Source organism: Perissodus microlepis, chromosome 17 (genome assembly GCF_051167445.1).
Source record: "Perissodus microlepis isolate ML-2025 ecotype Zambia chromosome 17, ASM5116744v1, whole genome shotgun sequence".
Classification (NCBI taxonomy): domain Eukaryota; kingdom Metazoa; phylum Chordata; class Actinopteri; order Cichliformes; family Cichlidae; genus Perissodus; species Perissodus microlepis.
The window spans coordinates 18,125,843-18,140,487 of NC_140477.1; the positions used below are offsets into that span (position 1 = coordinate 18,125,843).

Below are 14,645 nucleotides of genomic sequence, written 5' to 3' on the forward strand. Positions count from 1 at the left end.
ATCTTTTAAGCATTTATTTTGAAGCGAGTTTTATAAGAAAAATGTCCATGTCTATGACAGTGGAATATACTGATTCACTTTGTCTATCTGATAATGGAACAGGTATTGAGAATATGTGAGCTATGTTTGGAAAAAGTATATACTGTAAAGCAGCGGTCCCCAACCCCCGGGCCTCGGACCGGTACCGGTCCGTGAGTCGTTTGGTACCGGGCCGCGAGAGTTGAGGCTCAGGTGTGAAATGTATGGTTTTCAGGGTTTTTATTAGTTTTCAGCGTTATTTTGTTATCGTTTTTATCGTTAACTCAGTTTTCCTGGGTCTTTTCACGTGTGTTATGAATAAATCTTCTTTTTTCCGGTACCGGTACTAGTTTTAATTTGTTGTATTTATCCGCAACACCTTAAAGGCCGGTCCGTGTAAATATTGTCGGGCATAAACCGGTCCGTGGCGCAAAAAAGGTTGGGGACCGCTGCTGTAAAGTACCAAAAGAGTACTTAATTGTGAATTGAGATAAATGAAAATCCCAGCAACCAAAGAACCCCATTTGAGCAAGAAATTGGCGACAGTAGGAAGGAAAAACCTCCTGCAGAACCATGCTCAAGGCCAGACAGCCATCTACCACCATTGTTACAATAGACAATAAAGAATTGTAAAGTAATACTGCAGGGCAGGAAATTTCTCTTATATTACTGTTTTGACAACACAAACATATGAAACAAGGCTCTGATTGCAGTTGCTTATCAGCCATGAGTGCTAAACAAATAATAACATGTTATTATGGATATCTCAGGATAATTTTTTAAAGAATTTAAAATCTGTATTACAAAAAGTCAATAAGCAAAATATCCCACAGAGATCCTTTTTAAAAATTAGTTACACAGCAAAAGCCCTGAAGAAAATTCATGATCAAATATGCAGGTAGCATGCAGTCAAGTGAATTGTTGTAAGACGGTAATTTTGCAGTCATCCATTTGAATCTGTTGCTACTTTCAGAACTGTTTACTCACTGAACCTTATGTCTGAGACTTTTGTGTCTGCTGATACACCCCTCTGCAACCCCTATTCGCTTTGCAGTGGTGGTACAGGAGCCTGGAGGTGTTACCTGGGCTGAATTGACCCCACTTGGTGAGGTGTGGGTAAACGCATGCTTGAGGTTGACTTTGGAGGGGCACACCAGTTTTTGTCTTAATGCGCCTTAGCGGTACCAACTGTTTTAGCTAATTTGTTATGAAATGTAAAATAAAACCTCTTCATTTTGAAAGTCTGGTGTTAGTCTCCATATTTATCTTGTGTCTTTTGAGCCATGCTGTAAGATAAAGTGGGGGCTCATCCGCTTTTTTTTCATCTGTTTCTTTTTTTGGTCTTTTGTATTTTGTAGGTAGTCTACAGCCTTTGGTTGGCGGTTTTCTTGTAGTGAGGCAGGTAGCCTAGCCACAATGACATCTGATCTAGATGATTTTGCACAACAGCACAACATTGAAAAAACGTTCCTGATGCACAAAGGCAGATTTGCTGTTGGTGCCCAATTTTTTACATGTTGATGTATCATTGAATGCATGCAAGCCAAAGATTAAGCAATGTCTGTCAGAGCAGCTAATGGAAAGGGGCATGATTGGAAAGACAAAACCTCAAATGTTTGGTGCTTCTGGAGATTTAATGGTGGAAGTGGAAGCAAAAGCTGCCACAACCATCCCACAAGTTTTCAGTGGACGGACGACACCAGGGGTGGAAGCTCCTTCTGCCATTCAGGTCACAAACATTGACCTAGCCAGTCTGTTACTGGCTGGAATGGTTACGGAGGATCTCAAGCTGGCCCTTCACCTAAAAGAGGTGGAACTTGAAACTAAAACCAAAGAGGTTGAGCTTATGCATCTCATAAGGGTTATAGAGTTAGATCCTTCCTGCAACCCAATGCTACTTCTACCCCTGCGAGTATTTCCCTTGGCACAATTTCCTATGATCAGTTCAATGCAAGCAAAGAAATTGCCTGTGTCACTGTGATTGACTAGGTTGATTCCTAATTCAATGCCTTTGAACGCAACCACTTTAAAACAGCCCAATCACCACCGCCTTGTTTTTGACTACAATGCAAAGCTATATTTTGAATCAGTGTGTGTCGGTATGTCTGGACTGTGTTGTATATGTGTGTTCTGTGCCCTTAAGAGTCCCTGGAGGCTCTCCTTCTGATTGGGTGATCTGATTTGGGCTGGTTTTGACCTGGCAGCTGCTGATTGGCCCCTACTATCAACTGGCCGGTTCAAAAACACCGTCTGCAGCAACTGTTCCCATGGCAGCAAATGGCAGGACTTGCAGTGCATGATCTTGGTGTGTTCTGAAAACAATTAGGTTTTGTTTATAATATTGTAAATAGCACTGACGCAGAGGGGGAGAACTGCCTTTTTATTTTGTATGTTTTCTCTTGTTAAATTAGGGACTTAAGGGTAATGTGTGTCTTTTGTTTGGTTTTGTTTTCATGTAGGGTTTAGGTAGCACTTCTTTGGAATAGCTTATTTTGTTTTTTTATTGTGGGCTTTATTCATCCTGGAGTTTATGCTTTCAGTTTTGGTCTTATTGGTGTAGCAATAAATCTCACCTTTAACGGTAGACTGGCTATTGGGTCTGGCTTTGGGAACCGGGGAGGGTACACCCTTTTTTAACCCTTATGTTGTGCTCCTGTACCCTTAGATCGGGACGTAACATCCTCCCAGCTTCTTTTATTGCACACCTGCTCCCTTGTCACTCTGCCTTTTACTCTTCATAACGCTTCATAAAGGGAAGTCTGTGTTTTGCCTCACTCAAACTTTCTTCATTCGCCTTTCAAACCTCTTCCCTGTGATCAAGCTCTTTTCATCTTTGCCCCTTTCGGCAAACTCCACTCTCAGTGGTAGACGCAGCGTTTGCATGTATACACATGCTGTTTTCAGAAAAGGTCATGATAGGGCCAAAGCGATCACACACCTCAGCACAGATTGGCTGATTGACTGTATTCATAAAAGGCTCCCCTGTGCCCAGGAAATTTTTATCAGACTGCTATTTAAAACATGCCAAACACTTTTTACTGACATACCACTGACAGTCTACAAGCGTTTAGCAGCATCTAATGAAATCCAGTTACCAAAGCTAAACCTTTTTTGAATTCAGCTTTGTGGTTGAATAATTTCCTAAGAATAGAACGTTTCTATCTTTAGAAAAACTCAAAACTGGCACCACTATTGCCTTTTTTCTTGAAAAGAACATGTAAGACGTAAAAATATATGCTCTAATTTTCATCCATATGGCATATTGTAATACAAATTACATGTTATTGAAAAGAGGTGCAACATATCATCATGGAAATGGTATATTATGATGGGAAACACCATATGTGTGCCTATTTGTTTACAAGAAAGCTCCCCAGTGAATATTAAGTGTAAATACTTGGATGTTATGTTCTGCTGATATTCAGTTTAGGATTAAAATCAATTCAAATGAAAGCTAGTTACATTTCGAAACTATTCATTCTTGAACCAAATATTATCCACTTCAACAAGACAGCTGCACTGATACTTTAAATTTAACAACTCGTAAAAGCTTAAAAAAATCATATTCTTCTACACTTGAAGGCTAACACGCACTGTTACTGGCAGTCATATTTACTCTTATGTGACAAAAGATGATATACTATTTTATTCTATAATAACAGTGATGATAATACTAGTATATACATTATCAAGTGTGTTGCACTGTAATTTCCGAGTGATGAGCTACTGAAAAGTCAAGCAGGGTGACTGTTGAGCTATATTACTGTAAAGTGTAGAAGTAAATTTAAATCTAATTTGATATACAAAGAGGTGTTTACAAAGGTTATAAAGCTAGTTATGTAGCTATTTGGTGGTTACGTGTTTTGATATTTACATGTTTACACGTTTGAATGTTTAGACATGCATGTTCAAACCAGTAATAAGTATGTGTTATATCTACCTGGTTGTTTTCCCTGTTTTGATCTGAGTATAAGATTTCCTGGCTTCTGAGAGGCCAGTGAAGTATTCATGAGGGCGGCACACAGGAAGTGTGGGTTGTTGTTGCTGTGTGCTGAGAGTAAAGAGGCTGCTAGAAAGTTATCCGTCTCCATCTTGCTGTTCCTAATTATTCAGAGAGATTCCAAACCATCTAGTGAACCCTCACGTTACATTACCTTAAGAGGCCTTTACGGAAGCCCGGATGCTAATGCTGCTAGTGTTAGCAGTTTGGGAGTTTGGGCTCTATCTAAACTCTGCCTGTGGGACTGCCTATCATTCATTTATTTATTTATTTATTTATTGGGGGGGAGGGGGGGATATTAAAACTGCAGTATCAGAAGTAAGTAACAGAAAATACATGAAAAAATCAGAGTAATGTGAATTAATTAGGACCCTGAATGGAACCGTCTTTTATTTTTACTCAGTTTATTTTAAGGGTCCTAATTTTATCTCTGTCATATACCATAAACCACAAATTAAAGACAACAGATGTGCTGTGATTTGGATGTATTTACATGTAATGATCACTCAGACAGAAAATTAGAGTTGACAGAATATCTTTATAATTTGGTCTCACACATCACACATACTCTGTCTGGGTAACAGACAAAGGAACGACACTGTGCATATCAAAACAGCTGAATCTGTTAAATAAGTGTACCGACGTTTTAAAGAAACACATCCAAATCCCATCAATACAAACGAGTAAAAACTAATGCCTACCCAAAAAATGAATAATAGAACATTTGTGTTCAACTCTACTGGTACTTTTCCCTTGTAGAAGCTAAAACATGTACTCATAAGAAAGAAAATAAAATTGAATATACAAAAAAAGAACTTTTCACAGGACTCAATGCAGTCCTATGAAAAAATGTGTGAAAAATGAAATACACCCTTACTGCTTTCGAAGGAGTTAAAAGGGTAAGCAGCAACTAAGTGCACCTTGAGGTCAGACTGTGCAATGCTCGAAAAAATTGTAAAAAACCCAAGAGCTACATCTCAGACTCTACGGGCTTCAGGAAGCACGCTAAATGTTAAAGTTTGTGACAGCACAATTTAAAAAGAGTAAACAAATATGGCTTGCATGGACGTGTTGCAAGTTGAAAGCCTTTTCTCTCTGAAAAAGAACAGCACAGCATTGGAACAATGTCGTGACCAGTGTTTGAGTAACATTACATTATCCTATAAGACATTACTGTACTAAATTCAGGAATATCATTCCAATTACATTTATGTCCTTACCTGTATTACAAAGGCTCTTATCTGCACAATGGAAAAGAGAGTGATGGTGAAATGCAAACAGAGTCAAAGACAGAAACAGCTGCATTATGCTGCTAACACAGCTTCAGCTCTTTGCAAGAATCTACACAAACAGCATGCTAACACAAAGCTAGCTAAGAACCTTGACTGACCCTAGCCCAACAGCTAGAGCCTGAACTTCAACAGATGGCAAAAGCAGTGATAAGCAGTCAGGCCGAAGGCTCCGTTTCTACCTGTTCATGTTTCTAAACGAACACTTTTAAGTGTCTTTGGCTTGTTTTCAACTTTGCTTTGTGCTGTCAGTTTTGTGTACACTTGCAAATACTGAAAGAAAGAGTGTACACGTGTCCTTATTAGGATATGTGTTGGTATGTGGGACTGTAGCCTAACATTTATATGTTCATTTAATGGCAGAGTTTCCTTTTCCTCCTCGACTGCCCCTGCGTGTTATTCATTTCATTGTTTTCTTTATGCTGCCTGTCTCCTCATTGTGATGTTTGTGTATTGTATGTATGGTCGAAAAAAGGTCCAATTTTGCTGCAGGCAACTGCAAGTGACAAATAAAGGCTTCAATCAATCAATCGAATTTTGAGACAATTTTAGTTAGTTTCAGGGTGTAATGAGAAAATAATGTAACAAATAGTGTAACAAAAGACTTTCCCTGGTGAATAATTAGGTAACATTCTGCATTACTTTTAAGAATAAGTAACAAGGAATGTGTAACATGACCCCTGCACTAGTCCTGATGAGAGGAGACCAAAGTGTGTTTGGCCATAATGCAGAGTGACATGTTTGGGTAAAATCAAACACAGCATATGAGCACAAACACCTCCTACCAATGATCAAGCACAGTGGTCGAGAGCTGATGATTTGGGCTCCTCTGCAGCCCCACGACCTGGGTACCTTGCAGTCATTGTCACCCATGAAGTCCTGTGTAAAACCTCAGTAAACTGAGGCAACAATGTAAAAGAGAGTGAGCCAAAATTCCTTCACAACAATGTGAGAAACAATGTGAGACTGTAGACATAATTCTTAGAACAGTTAGTTTGCATGTATAGATACACTTTGCATATTCTGCAGGTGATATCAAACATTTGTATCCAAAATAGGTTAAAATTCCACATAAAGGATTGGATGTGAACCTAACCCTAACCCTGACTCTACCTTTAACCCCTTAGCATTGACCTGACCCTTGTTGCAATGCGATCTAACCCACTGTTAATACACTATTCATTAGGGTAAACAATGATGCATCTCTTTAAGCAAATATTTATAAGATCCTGTCATGAAATGCAAGCACAAAGGTGACAATAGACTCTGAAAGTACACATTTATAAAGAAATAAACTATTATACATTGCAGCAACTCACCAAACACTGTTCAAAGAATCCACATTTTTGTTTTTGTATGGTTAATCTGGCAACCAGATCCAAAACACTGTCTGCAGTCAACATCCAAATTTACTGACATCTAAAGATTGTATAATTTATGAAGAAAAAATTGAAAAAAAAAGATAAATAATAGTACTTACTCTGAAGTTTTGAGAAAAAGCATCTGAAAAGCCTCCTGTTTTAAATTAATTTGAGTTCTGCTCAGTTGATATGTAACATAGAGCAAGGACAACATGATCAATCTTAAGACCGCTGGTGCTTTATGCTTGGCACCAGCTGCAGATGGTTTAAACCACATGAGCCTGAGCTTGAAGTCTCCACACACACATACACACACACACACACATACTTGCCTTTTTCACAGCAAATAAAGGACAAGGCGAGATGCGTTTGTCATCCCCCCCCTCACCCCAGAAGACAACCCTACTCGCTGCGTGTTGCTTCGCCTGCCTGCTCGGCCAGCAAAGTGAGGCCTTTGCACGATAAAGTTCAAAGCAGATTATTAAATTAGAGAAAGACAGAGAGACAGAAAGAAACTGACATAGACATCAAATAGAGAGAAAATGCCTTGTGAGGAGGAGGACTCAGCAGAGTGAAAGTGGTGCCAACTGCTAAATCGGCTCTCTGAAGAAAAAGAAACAAGCGGCATTTCCTTGCCCCCACCCCCACCTTTGTGATGTATCTGCCATGATGAAAAAAGGGAAGCCACAGAGAGGGTTTTTAATCTTCTCTGACTGTTGGCATTATAAAGGCCTGTGGCTTTTCGACCTCTGTATGGCTTTGCAATAATTTGAAACAAGCCTGTTTTTGCTTTTGAAGAAAAGAATGACAGCCACAACCTAAAGAAAAAGGATCAAGTGGAATAAGAGCTTTAAAAATGTTGATTTTAGATGGAAATATGGCTGTTTTTACAGCGATTAGCCATTAGGTCCACTTTAGTCAGCGTGTAATGAGAGAAGTAAAAAGTCTATTTATCATCCATCCATTTAACTCTGTCTTTGATTAGAGGGCTGTGATGGAAGTGGGATTACTCAGAACACATTAAAGCATAGGTAAGCACAGACCATTAGACCTACAGGCCTCTTAACACAACTCAACATAGTCGCCTAACAAATTGAGCACAAATGTATCATTAGCGCTGATGCAGATTTAAAGAAGCAGTTAGTCAAATCAAACAGTGCCTAAATTAATGGGTTTGATTCAAATCTGGCACTTAAACTGATGACTAGATTAGATCATATCAGAAGCAGAGGAGTTATATGCAGATAAGGCAGAGCTGCAGGCTTTTACAAAATAATTATGCAAAATTCGACAACTGTGCTGTATTTGTGGTCATTGTCATCTGTGACCTACTGTTCAAAGAACTATAAAAAACTGGCCTTCAGATAGAGGCTTGTCTATGGAATCCTCACATCTCTGTGACAATCCGGAACCAAACATGAGACATCTAGCACACGTTTCTTTGTACCGGCTCAGTCGGATGCTAACTGACGTGGATCATAGTGTCTGTCATGATCCGTCTCTCTTCTCTCAGTATAAAGAGTCAGGCAAGTGAAGCAGACTTGCACTGAGACACTCTCCTCCACGCATGGGGCCTCCTCTTCTAAACTATACCACTGGGAGCAAGACAGTAGCTCCGTTTTGTTTGAAGGCAAAAAAATAAAATAAAATAAAATAGCCAGTGACATCCACTGGCACCTTTTGATGTGAATTGCATGCTGTTGCATAGCTTAGGGTGAGTCTGGGGAGATGCCTACTCATTCTTCATGCAAGAATATATTCTAGGTATACATTTAGGGATCTCCTGTAGTACATAGGTTTGCTGCCTGCTGTATGACAAAAATTAAAGACGTTTTTAACGTAAACACCACAGTATGCTGTTGCAAAGACTTTGCATATTTTGTCACTCTGCTGCAAACAATGAATGGAGAAGTCAAGAGAAGAACTGATTTATTTTGTCATTTGAGTACAGTCTTTGAGATTATGTGAATACATTGATTTTCGCTGATGACATCATTCTTCTGATTTTAAAAAGGCCAGGATTTTGCTTTAATAATTATTTTTCCTTAGGAAGGCTCCCTAATTGAGTGAAATGACCAGAACCTTAAACTGCGTCTTTTCCTTATCTGTTTTAACATAGGATGTTTCTCCACAAGGCAGATGGATCTTATTAGACTGGGAAGGCAGTTAATCTAGGCAGAGCCTAGAAAACCCTGATACAGAACCCCTGCTGCCTTCCAGCATATTTAATCACATAAAAGGTTTTGGGATTCAGAATGTGGAACTATAGTCCCAAAGGCAGTCCACTGCTGTTCTCAGCACTGTTCCAGTAACTCCTGCAACACTCCTGGTGTCATGTTTAACTACAAATTGGATCCAAGGAGCAGACTCACACAACTGTTAAAGGGTTTATTCAAAAGGTTGAGTGTAATTGTGGAGAACAGGTAAGTGGTTTGGGAAAGTATTGTCACTACTGACAGTTGGAGTCCCCCTTGGAAACGACAGGAAATGATGAGTCTGAAAAGATTTAGCAAATTTCACAGTAGGAGATTGAGGTCTTAGTTGCAAGACGAGCTGTTGGTGGGCAGGTGAGTTTCCAGCGGAGCACAGAGAGAATCTAAGGAAAGTGTGCAGGCAGGTACTGAAAGTTGCAGATAAGTCCTTTAGTTTGCTGTAGTTAATGTGGCTGTTTGACTCAGGTAAGGTTTACAGGCAGTGTCCTTTAACTCTTTGAGATAACTTGGGTCATGGATCTAGGAATGATCACACAGACTTCAGGTAATAGAGAAAATGAGAGAATACAATTACTAGACCAAACCTATGAAAGCAGGCTGACAATAAATATGGCCTAATTACCATCAAATTAATGACAACAATCCAACATCAGAGTTTTAGCTCCACTAAGTCTTCAGTGTCATAATTAGATCACAACAACTGGTGCAGGAGAGAAAGCCCTCAAAAGGAAGTCGACCCAAGAAAGCTCCAGCCCACATCTTTACCTGAGAGTGAGAGACAACGGAGGAGAATAAGAGAGAAAAAAAGGTAAGAAAAACCTGAACCTGCCCAGCTGGTGCCAAACTGGCCCTCACTATTCCTTTCAATCTATTGGGTGTATGAATGAAGCACTTCTGTTACCCTGGGGTAGAGCTGATTTGTCTTACCACCTCGCCCTGGCACATGCCCTGAACAGGACACTCCAGCTTTGCCCCACAGAAATTTACCAATGATAAGCCTACAACTGTTGTTCCTTTTTTATTCATTTTTTTGTTCCAAAACGTATAATTTATATATTAGGGGACTTTCTTGAACATTTTTAAGTCGCAGACATTTTTAGTTAGCAGACAGCCCCCTTGCTCTTATTTCAAAAAGTCTATGAACAGCTTGTTTTGTTCCTTTTCTTTTTTTGGTTAAAGTTGGCTTGCTGGCCTTGTTGGTTTTGCAGCAGTCCTTGATGTCATTCAGCTGCTTTTTTGGAGGAACACCTTGTCCTGCAGTCAGCAGGAGGACTCCAAATTCAATGTTGTCTGTAGCCAACAGCAGCAGTCTTTTTTTTCTGTGCTGGAGATATGCTGATGCTACTGTCAGTCCAAGATGGTCAAGTCTGAATGAAAGATTTACAGGAGGCAATTGACTATATATTACTTATGAGTCACAAAGTAGTGACTATTAAAATTTCCACAGGAGAAAGCCATCAACAATATTAACTTCCATGCATTTGTCCCTCTGCTCCTAATTCAAAACTGTGGGAAAGCGACATGTATATTGGACATTTTTTGGAATTTAACTAAAGAAGAAAATATGGTCCCACAATTCAGTCTGCCAGTCTCCATGTTTCCAAAACAAGCGATGAACACGACTGATGGGAGCGCAATCCAACATATAAAATACCCATGTGTTTCCCATTCTATGTGATAACCCGATACCATATTTTGAACTTAAATAATATAACAGATAATCATTTCATTACAGTAGTAAAATCTTCCTGCTTGTTGCTTTAAGTTGTTCTTTTCAGTGAAACTCCTAATTTTTAAAGTGTTTCATAGGATGGTTACATTAAAATGACTAATGCAATGAAACTGTGATTGTCAAAAAGTGTGGACAGGTGAGCCAGTGACAACAGTGATATTTAGTGCAGCAGTGACTTCTGTTTCCACATCATTGCTTTCCCCAGAGGCAGCTTGCCCTTGAGAGAATGAATGGGAGTAGCAATGTTTCCACCAGTCATGGTTCTTGTGCAGTTCCTTATGTGGGTTTTAATTCACTAGCAGCTGTGGTGGCTGCTATCAAGTTAGACTGGCTATGGCTATGGGTAGGTTGTCACATACGTGTCTTATGTAACACCTGTCTGAATTCATGATCTTCAAGAGCACTAAATGTACTTCTGGTGAAACCGTCAAGGTCTACTTGGCCTATTTTGTCACTGACCTGCTCTCTACTGTTAAAAGCAGAAGTGCAGCCAGATTCTCACAATAAATATGAATACCTGTAGTAATGCACTGTAACTTGCATTCATTAAAACAGTCTTTACATGCATCCCTTTGCAAAAAACAAACATAAAAGCAAAAATCAGTGGATATGACTGAGAAGTGCCTTTAAAATCTTTGTAGGAAGTCCATTTGAGGAGTGAGCGGTTGTCTTTTGCTTTTTTGAGATAAGTGTAAGAAAAAAGATCCAAGGTTGTTGACCTGGGGCTTTGCTCACTAATATTCATAATTCAAGTCTGACTTTCTACCATGCATCCCTGCATCTTACAAAATGTTGGTGAGGACAAGACACAAGTGCCTGCTGGTTTAGCAGTCTGATGAGGAAAATACAAGTCAGACTTATGTTTATGTCCAGTTGAGAAGGCACAGCAGGCACAATGACCAAAGAGAGATATGTCTTTCCAGCCACAGTGGATCAAAGTAACTTACCATGACCAGTCTATAGCTCCTTCTAGCGGTTTTCTGGAGTCAGATAAGAAGATGATGTTATTTCTTTCTGTCTCTATCCTAAAACACATGCTTTGGTAACCGATGCATCACATAATCAGTTGGTTGAAGGCAAAGATAGTCACATCGTTAAAACCTTTGAGAGGTGAAGTGAGAACATTGACCATCTGGTTACAATCAATGTTCATCTGTCCTGGTGTTCTTGGGAATTTATGTTCTTAGCCCAGTACCCACAACTCAAACAGTGCTACAGACCACACAACCCCCAGCAACAGCAGCATTCTTCAGCTGGACGAAAGCTGGACTGGCAAGAGTAACGCAGAAAGAGACTATAAGGCACTGATCTAGCCTTTAACCTCCTAAGATCCAATCTGCTGAAACACGAGTTACCTCTTTTCCCCAAAAAGACGACATTTGACCACATCTACCGAACCTACAACGACGACACCTCAGGTAGATATATAAAGACATGAGTTTTCCAAGGGTAAATGCATAGGCAGGGTTCCCCTTTACTAACTTTGGATGGTATTTTGTCCTATATGCAGGCCTGAAATATGACAGAAACTTCTCAGATCAGTTCCATAGATGAGTTTTTGTTTGGTAAACTAGGAGGACACTCGGATAGTAATGTATTTTGCACTTTTAAAGAACAGATCCATACCCATACCAGAATACAAAGGATTTATCCGTTTACTGTTCTCCGCCTCTAAATCAGATTTGGTTCAGTTGCTTTGACATCATTTTTAGACAATCAGTCTAAGAGAAGAATAGCACAGATGCCATCAAAGCCATCATCCTGTGAGGAAAGAGATGTTGCTGTTGAATTTCTCCTGAAGTGGAAAAGTTTTTATTCAGTTCTTTCCATTTGATGAAAGGAAGTCCAGACCACTTTGTTCAAAATTGAGAGGCAGACTTTGGCCGTGTAGAAGAACTTCACTCTCTGAGTGCATTTTCTTCTCATTTTTTTAAGAAAAAAAAAAGATAAAGTTAATTTCAAAAGAGTGATTTGAGATTTGCTGTTCAGTAGCTTCTCTCATTGATTCAAAGCTCATATTTCAGTGTCTTGACACATTGTTCAAAAACTGTGTGCATAGCTTGACACCAGTTGCCCTGACCGTGTCCCTTTTTCAATTCAGGTAAACTGACCCTTCAACTCTTCTCCAAATAACGTGGATCAAAAACGCTTTCCAAGTCTGCTGAAGATGATTAAAACTGTAGCAGGAGACAGAAGAAGAAACTCATTTGACCCCATCCATTAGCAAGACAGCAAGGAGAAATGCAGGAAGACCTGTTGGCAGTCCATAACAAGCAGAAATGAGTATTCTAGAGCCCTCCACCCTCCCTGCCCCACCTCTACCCCACCTCCACCCTCCTGGACTCTCTTCACTGTGTCTGTTAATGGATATTTAAAGGCTGTGGCAGAGATCAGGAAATAAAGTGTGTCGAGAGGTCAGACTAGACACACATTATTCCCCTCACCCCCCTGAGGAAACACAGAATGAAACATGCATTAAACACATCTCTCTCAACACCGCAGCCCCCAGCACAATCGTTGTCGCCATCCTTTTTGATACACTCCACTCCCCAGCTCCACCACCACTACCTAATATCTTATGGAATTAAAGCGGTGACAGGTTATCATAATCCAATTTCAGAGACAATCGCGCTGAACACCTCACAGCACACCAAGAAACCCGGATCGGAATTGAATATGCACTCGGTGGATTAAATTACGCAGGGAGAAATAATTATGGCCTACATTGGGAAATATCTTTTTGTGTTATTGCAAATGCAATACAGTATTGTGTACAGTGCTCACTCCGGTGCACTCCACAAGATATTCAATCCTGGGTTGTCAACAGCAAGAGGCTGAGGTGGGAGGCGGCGGTGGCAGCAGTGGTGGCGGCGGAGGCTGATGGTTGTTATTGTGTTATTGTACACTCTGTCTCATAGCGCAATATCTGTTCTCAAAATAATGTCACCCTCTAATGAAGTAAGGCCCCTTTTATAATTTATCATTTCCTGCCACAGCGAAGAAATGCGTGGCGCGCTATGCCTTGGAGATGTTTTTAAACAGGCCTCTTTAAATGAACACATTTGAATTGTAATGTGATTTTTTTTCCAACAAGGAAGAAATGATGTATTTTCTCTGAGGCTGCTGTTTGGTTTTGAGAGCTGCGGGGACGTAGTGACTTGAAGGTGTCGTGTTCAGGATCCTTCTTTCGGTTCTGTCTTTACGTTGAATTCTCCTCGGTATATACTAACTTTCTGCTTTCAACACATATGGCTTATATTTTTGTAAAACACCTTTTCAAATCAGATATCACAAAGAAATTAGCCCGTGGTGGCGTTTGACTCAGTTTGTTAGCCAAACAGGGGAAAGAAAGATCCAGCCTGTGGCATCAAAGATATTTACTGGCGCGGTTCACTGTGTGTCACATGTCATTTGTTCTTCTTTCAAGCTAAGTGGCTCTGTGTCAGAGTGGTTTCTTGAGATACTGGTAGGCATTTTTATACATATTCAAGGACTCATTTAACACATGGGAATATAATGAGTGCAATGAAATGAAGTGAAGATGCTAAAAGCACAAAAGTGGTAACCATGTCAACTACTGGGTATTTTCTTTGCTGAAAGGTGTCTTGGTGAAAGGTTGGACCTTTCTCAGAGTTACGCTGTTTATGTAAACCTGGACTGGATGTGCTGTTTATCTAGTCTTCCATGTCATGTTCCTCATCAAAACCATGAAATTATTTTATGAAAATCAAAGTTCATTTAGTTTTATTTTCTGTAATTCCGCGTCTTTGCTGTTCGACTGGACTTTTGAAAGGTGTTTAGTTTATTACAGTTGATTAGTGTCAAAGAAATTCTTCTGCAACAAACAAATTGCCTAAATCAGTGGTTACCAAGGGGATGCAAAGATAAAACCAAATATCTGCAGGATGGTTGACCAGAAAGGGAAGCAGATGGTGCAGACAGTGTTTTACTAACAAAAACACACACAGTGAAACATGAAGCTGGGTTGAGTTACATTAGTGATTTCAAATGAACCCAACAGGCGCCCTCAGA

The 14,645-nt window shown here is 39.8% G+C and overlaps 1 long non-coding RNA gene across 1 annotated transcript; it reads right to left on the bottom strand.

The window, feature by feature from the left end:
- Positions 1-4,574: 4,574 nt before the first annotated feature.
- Positions 4,575-7,158, bottom strand: LOC146369468 (uncharacterized). Its single transcript, XR_014797430.1, has 4 exons — positions 6,788-7,158; positions 6,093-6,206; positions 5,239-5,259; positions 4,575-5,113 (listed from the first exon to the last, which is right to left on the bottom strand). It is a non-coding gene; the product is annotated as an uncharacterized LOC146369468 (long non-coding RNA).
- Positions 7,159-14,645: the final 7,487 nt, after the last annotated feature.